This window comes from Aspergillus brunneoviolaceus (assembly GCF_003184695.1).
Source record: "Aspergillus brunneoviolaceus CBS 621.78 unplaced genomic scaffold BO95scaffold_60, whole genome shotgun sequence".
NCBI classification, from domain to species: Eukaryota; Fungi; Ascomycota; class Eurotiomycetes; order Eurotiales; family Aspergillaceae; genus Aspergillus; species Aspergillus brunneoviolaceus.
The window spans coordinates 1-8,069 of NW_020290790.1; positions in this window are offsets into that span (position 1 = coordinate 1).

An 8,069-nucleotide genomic window follows, 5' to 3' on the forward strand; every position below is an offset into this window, starting at 1 on the left:
AAGATATATTTAGATTAAGCGGTTATTAATCTGACTATCTTAACTATTATCTAAAAGTATATAGAAACAAGCTTTTAAAATCAAAAAAAAATAACTAAGAGAAGTATTAGTATCTTTTTTATTTTTATCTTAAAAAATTAATCAGAGATTTCTAATAATATTAATAAAATTTAGTTTTTTATAAAATTATGATTCTTACAGCAAGAAATATATATAAAAATATATAATTACAGCTTGGTTTAAGCTGTATATTTTAATTATAATATATAATATCAGAAAAACTATATATTTACTAATAATCGGACTACTAAAAATAAATATACTATTTTTATTTTATTATTTTTTTTTTTACTTCAGCTTAGATAGTCTATTATATTCTTATTTTTATTTAAAAAAGCTAAATTATTTATATAATAAGTTAAACTTAAAGAAAAACCTGTATAATATTATCTATATAGTTTTTTTCGGCAATTATACTTTCTAATAATTATTTTATTAAATATTAGATACTATAAGAGCAGTTTATTATTTTTATTTTTTTAATCTAGTTAATCTCTTTTATTCTTTTTATCCAGTTAATCTTTTTAATTTGTTTAATTTTTTTGACTTTAAGTACTCTAAAAACCTGCTATTAACTATACTAATCTTACTTTATTTGTTTAGTTTAACCGACTTTTTTATATAATAATAATATATATTTTAAAGTCTTTCTGTATTTTTCTTCTTTTTTCTTTTTTTTTTTATACTTAAAATTCTTATATCTTAACACCAAATAGATTAGTTTTTAATTATTTAAACAGCTTTTATAAATATTATATTTTTTATAAAAAACTTTATATAAGCTTTTTTCAGATCTTTTCTATAAATATTAGAACAATCTAACCAACCTAACTAATCTAACCAACTAAAATAAATAAAATACGGCAGGCGCCTTAGCTGTATTTAAAATATAATAAATTATATTTATATAAAAATATATTTTAAAATAAAATAAACTATTTTTACAGAATTTTCTACTTTTTTTTTTCTGTATCTATTATTTACAAAGTAGTTTTAGAATTATAAGTTAATTACAGTTATCTAGCTTATTTTTAGAGAATACTATTAAGTTTTCTTCTTCTATTTCTTAAATATTTATAAACTATAATAATATTTAAACTAAAATAAGCTTTTTAAACTAGATCTTTTCTTTTTTCTTAAATCTTTAGATTACGTGCGTTATAAAGAATCGGAAGATTATTCTATATCTAACTTATAAAAAAAAATATTTTACTTTTTAGAATTAATAGCAGAAGATAATCTTTTCTAAAATCTGTATATAAGCTTGAAAACCGCTATTTTACTTCGATCGGAAAAAGATATTAATAATATAAAACAGCTTTTAAAAAAATATATTATTTTTTAATAAAATTTCTTATATCTACTATATTGCCTGTCTTTATATTCTATAATATCTAGAAATTAAAAATTTAGAAACTAGTTTTATAAGCTATTATCTTCGCAAGAATTATAAAAAAAAAATACTATTAGTAGTATCTAAGCAAATAATTAGTTAGATATTAAATAAAAAATTATTATAGATATTTATTTATTTTTTTAATATAAATCTTTTTTAATTATTATTTTTTCTAGGTCTTTACAGCTTATAATAAACAGAACTTTCAGAATTAAATTTTATATTTTATAATTATCTATTACTTACTATTCCGAACTATCGAGTATATTTAATTTAAACAGATAATTAATTTTATAGCTTTATTTTTTTACTAAAAATTAAGTTCTTTTAATTAAGCACAGATTAAAGAATATTTTTTAGAATTATTAAAAAATATATATATATAACTGTTATTAAAGTTTTTAAATACTAGAAGAATATTAATTACAGTAGACTACTAGTCCAGTTTTAATTAAAAAGTATTTTTTACTTTAACTAGATATTTTTTAACAGAAGATATAGATTATTATAAAGTTTTATTAGACTTTCAACCGGTATCTAAATCTTATACTAGTAAGAATCTAGCTATAATTATTTTATTAGTTTTATATAAACACAATCTGTCCTATCAGTTGTTAAATATAATAACTAATAATACTAGTAATAATAGTTTAATATTTAGTATAATCTTATCTAAACTCCGGATTTAACTTAACTAAAGTATCCAGCTTTATAATATTTTACTTAATTCTAATCTTATAATAATTATTTAAAGCTAGTATTATATATTCTATTTTACTTATATAATTTAGCTTATAATTAATATTTTTTTATAAAAACTTCAGATTAAAGTCTTAAACAGTACTGTTAAATATATATAAAAAAATTATAATAAAAGTTTTAAAATCTTTTCTGGTATTTTAAGAACTCTTAAAAAAATATATTCTAAAAATTATTTATAGAAAATTAATATAGAGAGTTTTTATTATAGTAAAAACTATCTAAATTAATTTTTTACAGATAGGTTTTAAAGATCTTTTTTTAATAATAGCTAATAATACTAATTCTTAATTATAGATTTAGAAGATTGTATAATTTGTAAATACAAGCTCTTAATACTATAAAAAATTTTAGTTTATTTAATAACTTAAATTAGGCTTAGTCTACTACTTTCTTCTTAACTGTAAAACTTGCTGAAACTTAATCTATTTTAAAATTTATCAGATACTTAATTTTTATTAAATAATTAATAGTTTTATTCAGTACTGTAATTATAGTAATATTAATTATTTTTATTCTATTATAATTAAGTAAAAACAGATAGAGTATCTTTTTAAGCTTCTATATTTCTTTTTTTTTTTTATATTATATCTATCTAAAAACAGTAGGCCTACTATTTATAAGATTTATAATATTTATAATAATTTTTTTAATTATCTGGATTACTTAATTAACCGACTGGTAAGAAAGCAAATATTTTAAAAAAAGAAGATTCTTAGAAACTTGCAGAATATATATTAAAAGCTTTAAAAATATTACTATTATATCTACTAAACAGAAGGCTATATTTATACAATTATAACTATTCTAAACCTAATATTAAAATTTAAAAAATTTAAAAAGAATATCTAGCTGGATAATAATATTAACTAGTATCTTAAGTACCGAACTGTTTTTAAGAAAATATTCTATTTTTATTATAGTTAGAATCCGGTTATTAATATATTATTAACTATCTTCGGATTACTATCAGACCTGGATAAAGCTTTTTATAATATTTTTAAATATTAGAAACTCTTACCGGCAGCCGAGATATTTAAAGAACTTAAGATATATCTAAATATTAAAAATATATAGCTTATTAAAATATTTTTAATTAAACTAATATTATTCTAGATATTATAAAATATACTAATATTCTTACTTACTAAAAGTCCTGCTGTAATTAGTTTTTTATTTTTTATTAAATAGCTAGAGATTTTCTCTCAGTTGCTACTAATAATATTAGTATTAAATATTTATTTAATAGTTCTTAAAATATCTGTTATTATCGCCGGAGCCGTCTCTATTCTAATATAATTAAAATAGTAATACTTTAGATATATACTAATTATTTTACTATTAGTAAGAAGTATCAGAATATTCTTAATAATCTTAATCTAGATTTAATTATCTTTATACTTAAGAAGTAAGAGAAGAATAAGATAATTACTACTTTTTATATTAGTAAAAATAAGAATATAAATAATCTTAAAGATAATCCAGAAGATAGATTATTATTAGAAATAAAAAAGCTAGCTTTATCTAAGTTTTTAAATATTATATATATTTAGATAGAGATAAAGACCCGGCCTTCTTAATTTCTTCGCTATTATAATTATTATTCTGGATAGTATAAAAAGTAGTATAATCTTATTAGTTTATTTAATATCAAATTCTATATTTTTTATACTAGATTTTATAAATATTTTTTTTAAAGTATAGTATACCCCTCGGGACCATAGAAAAAGAGATTAAGCAGATCAAATAAATTAAACAGATCGAATAGATTAAATAGATTAAATAGATTAAATAGATTAAATAAATTAAATAGATTAAATAGATTAAATAGGTCAAACAGATCGAGCAGATAAACTAAATCTAGATAATATTACTATACTGTAATTAAAAGTATATTATACTTTATATATTATTTATATAAAAGAAATATATATATTATTAATTAACCTGCGGTTATTAATCTATTTATTATACCTAATTTTTCTGACCGGTAGGTATAAACGGTTAAAATAATAGTTATATCTTAATCTAACTATAACCGTACGGTTAAAATTTTTTTGTATCTTAACCTGACCGCCAGGTTATGGTCAGATTAAGGTTAAGGTATAACGGTCAGGTTAATCCACTCTATTTAGCTTTTCTAGTCTTTTTAATATTAATACTATCTTTATTTTTGTAGAATTATTCTCGATCTAAAGTCTAAATTTAGAAGAATAATCTCTAAAAACCTTAAAAAAAAATTATTTTTATAGAAATATTCGGATAACTATTATATATAAATTCTATCTTATTTAATAAATTCATCTAGTAGTTTTAATACTTGTGTCACGGTGCGACCCCTTCGACCTGCTTGACCTGTTTGACCTGCTCGACCTGCTTAATCCGTTTGACCTGCTTGATCTGCTTAATCTGTTTAATTTATTTAATCTTCTTAATCTGTTTGACCTGCTTAACCTGTTTAATTCTATTAATCTTAATAATCTAATCTGTTTTTCCGATTGTCTGCTATATATAACTCTATATCTGTTTAAAAACTCTATCTACTTCTAAATCTTTTTATAGCTCTTAAAACTATGTCTTGTCTATTAATCTATATATATAACTTAATATATAATATATAAAACTAAATTAATATTATTAGACTTACTAGAAGACTTTTTAGATCTATTTATTAATTCTTATTTATTCTATTATTCAGTCAGCCAGCTTGTACCTTAATACTACGTAGCTTTTATTTTTAAAATAAACAAGCTAGAATATCTGCTATTTTAAATTTTCTGTTTATTCCGAATAATTTAGATAAGTTTATTTAGTATATTACTATCCGTTCCAAACATTAGTATAATTACTATAATAGATTTATATTTTTTTATTATCAATTATATACGCGTCGCGTATACTTTATAGTTATTTTATTATTATTTTTATTATATATTAATTTTAATTTATATATTATGGGATAGACAGCTGTAATCCGATTATTAAATTTATAGATTTTTTATTAAATATTTATTAAATTCTCTGCCGGTAACTATTAGTTATATTCTAAAGACTATTTCTACTATTTTATTAGATAAAACTAGTTTTTATAATAATATAAGCTATTTAATATCTGCTTTATCTTCTATTTCTTATTATCGTCTAAGTCTGGTATTAGTAAAGTTTTAGAAATATTTTTTCTAACTTTCTAAGATTTTAGTAAAGTAATATAAAAGATATTATATAATTAAGTATATTTATTAAAAAGATATAAATAAAATACTTATTTTTCTACAGCCTTTAAAATTCTAAAAAATTCTATAAATTTTAAGACTAATTTTCGAGGGGTTTTTCTAAATTTAATATTTATAGTAAATAGCTTAACCAAATCTTTTTATTTAAAAATATAGATTATTTTATTATTTATTTAAAAAATAAAGTACTACAACAACTATTATAATAAGTTGATTAGTTTTTATTTATTTTTTATTAATTTTTTTTAGTTTTTTTAATAAAGTATTTAGCTTTTTTAATCTTTCTAATATTAATAGTATTTCTACTTTTATAGGATTGTCCTCGATCCAAAGTTTAAATTTAGAAAAGTAATCTATTAGAACTTTAAAAAGAATTATTTTTATAGAAATATTCGGATAATTATTATATATAAATTCTGTGTTATTTAGTAAATTTATTTAATAGTCTTAATATTTAGTTATAAAATAGTATAAATATTGTTCAAGAACTTAATTAGCTCTTTTTATTTAACTGTTGGTTTGCGGGTAAAATACTGTTAATAATTATTTTTTAATTTTAATTTAGTAGCAAAAATCTGACTAAAATTAACTTATAAATATAGTCTCTATTTATAATTATATTATAGAAGACTCTATATTTTAGTTTGATTTCTTAATAAAATAATTCAGCTAGTTCTTTTACTTGAATTATATATAATACTACTATAAAACAGTTTATTTTTATAAAACAATCGACAATTACTAATATTAAATCTATTTAATAATCCTAGTAGTATAGTTCGGATAGTTTTATAATAAAATTTATACTAATTTCAGTCTATAGTTTTAATAAAATTAGTAGGCTTTTAAATTCTTTATATAGTTAATATCTAGCTGCAGTTTGATATTAGTAAATAAAATATATTATTATATAGTTTTCTATATTATTTTAGAAACCAATCTAATAGAATTTTCTATAAAAAAATTGTTTAGTTTCATTTTATCTAAAGTAATTTACTAACAGATTATTATAATATTACTACAGTAACTCTTAATATAGGCCTTTTGTCTTTGATATATAAAGTCTATTTTTAAAATATAATAATTTATTTATTATAATTTTCTAATATTTAGGCAGTTTATTTTTTTTTTAAAATTCAGAATCTTAGTTCTAAAGAGTTTTAATCAAGTTTCTTAGATTATTATTATAATCAGATTTATAAATCTTTTCGGCTTTACTTATATTTTTTATAGCTGTAATACTAGCAGATTATTTATAATTTATTATATAAACTATAGTCTAGTTAGCTGATTCTATACCGGCAGTATCTATAGACCTATTTAATACTATATAAATACTAAATCTAGATCTTTTCTATAAAGACGTCTTGCTATACTTAAACTAGGATTTACTAATCTTAAATACTACTAAAATAAATACTAACCGATTATAAAATACTTGTATAATATTATTATTATAAAAGCTCTTTACTAGCTTAAATAATCTAAATAAGATATTAGTAGAATTATTTTTATCTAATTAGTACTTAAATTACAAAGTTAAAAAAAGCTAAAATTATATACTAATATACTTAATATCTATTAAGCCGAGGTTGATTTATAAATAATCTAAGATTTATATAATTAAATAGAACTTTAATAGGATGCTAATCCCTATTAAGATATTAATACTAATATTTAAAAAAGTAGATAATAGTAAAAAGTTTTTAATCCGAAGTACTCTAATTAATTTTTATATTTAAGAATTTTCTTAACTAAATAACAACTATATAGTATTATTCTGTTAGTCTAAATTAGATTAAAATATCTATTATTTTTTATTACAGGCGTCGGTTTCGATCCGAATAGATTAAATTAGTTTAAAATAATAAAAAAGAAAACTAGTTTAAAATATGTTAATAAACCGGTAAAATATTAGTTTTTTATTTAGAAATAATTAATATATTATAGGTTTTCTGCTATTTTGACTCTCTTTTAAAAAATTAGTTAAAGATAATACTAATAAAAAGAAATTGCGAATAAATCTGCAGTAGAAATTGCAAAATCTTAAAAAAATCTAAATATTATAATAGATAGCAGATAATAGCTATAAAATAATAGTTTTAACTTAGTTAGAATCTATTATAATATCTGTAGAGAAAATAATATATTTAAAGAATTCAACTTATTACTAAAAAAAAATATTTAGATAGCTTGATATATAGATTATTCTATTATAATTTTAATAGTATCTTTTTAATATATTTTTAATATATTTATATCTTATTATTAAAAAGATAAGAATATTGTCTAGATATATAATACAAATAATATTAAGAATATTATATAATACAGAATATATATAGTTTAAGAAGAAAGCAGATATATTAGTCAAACTAAATATTATTATTATATACTTAAAGTAGAGTGGCTAACAGCCAGGTCAGGTCAGGTTAATTGGAATTTTTATACCTGACCGCCAGGTTATGGCCAGGTTAAGAAAATTTTTATATCTGACTGTAGTATAGCTAAAAAAAAAATAGTTAATCATCTTAACTATTTTTAGTGCCAAGACCTGCCTACTATATCTATTTGGACTCTAGTATAGTTAAGATATATCTAGATTAAATAGTTATTAATCT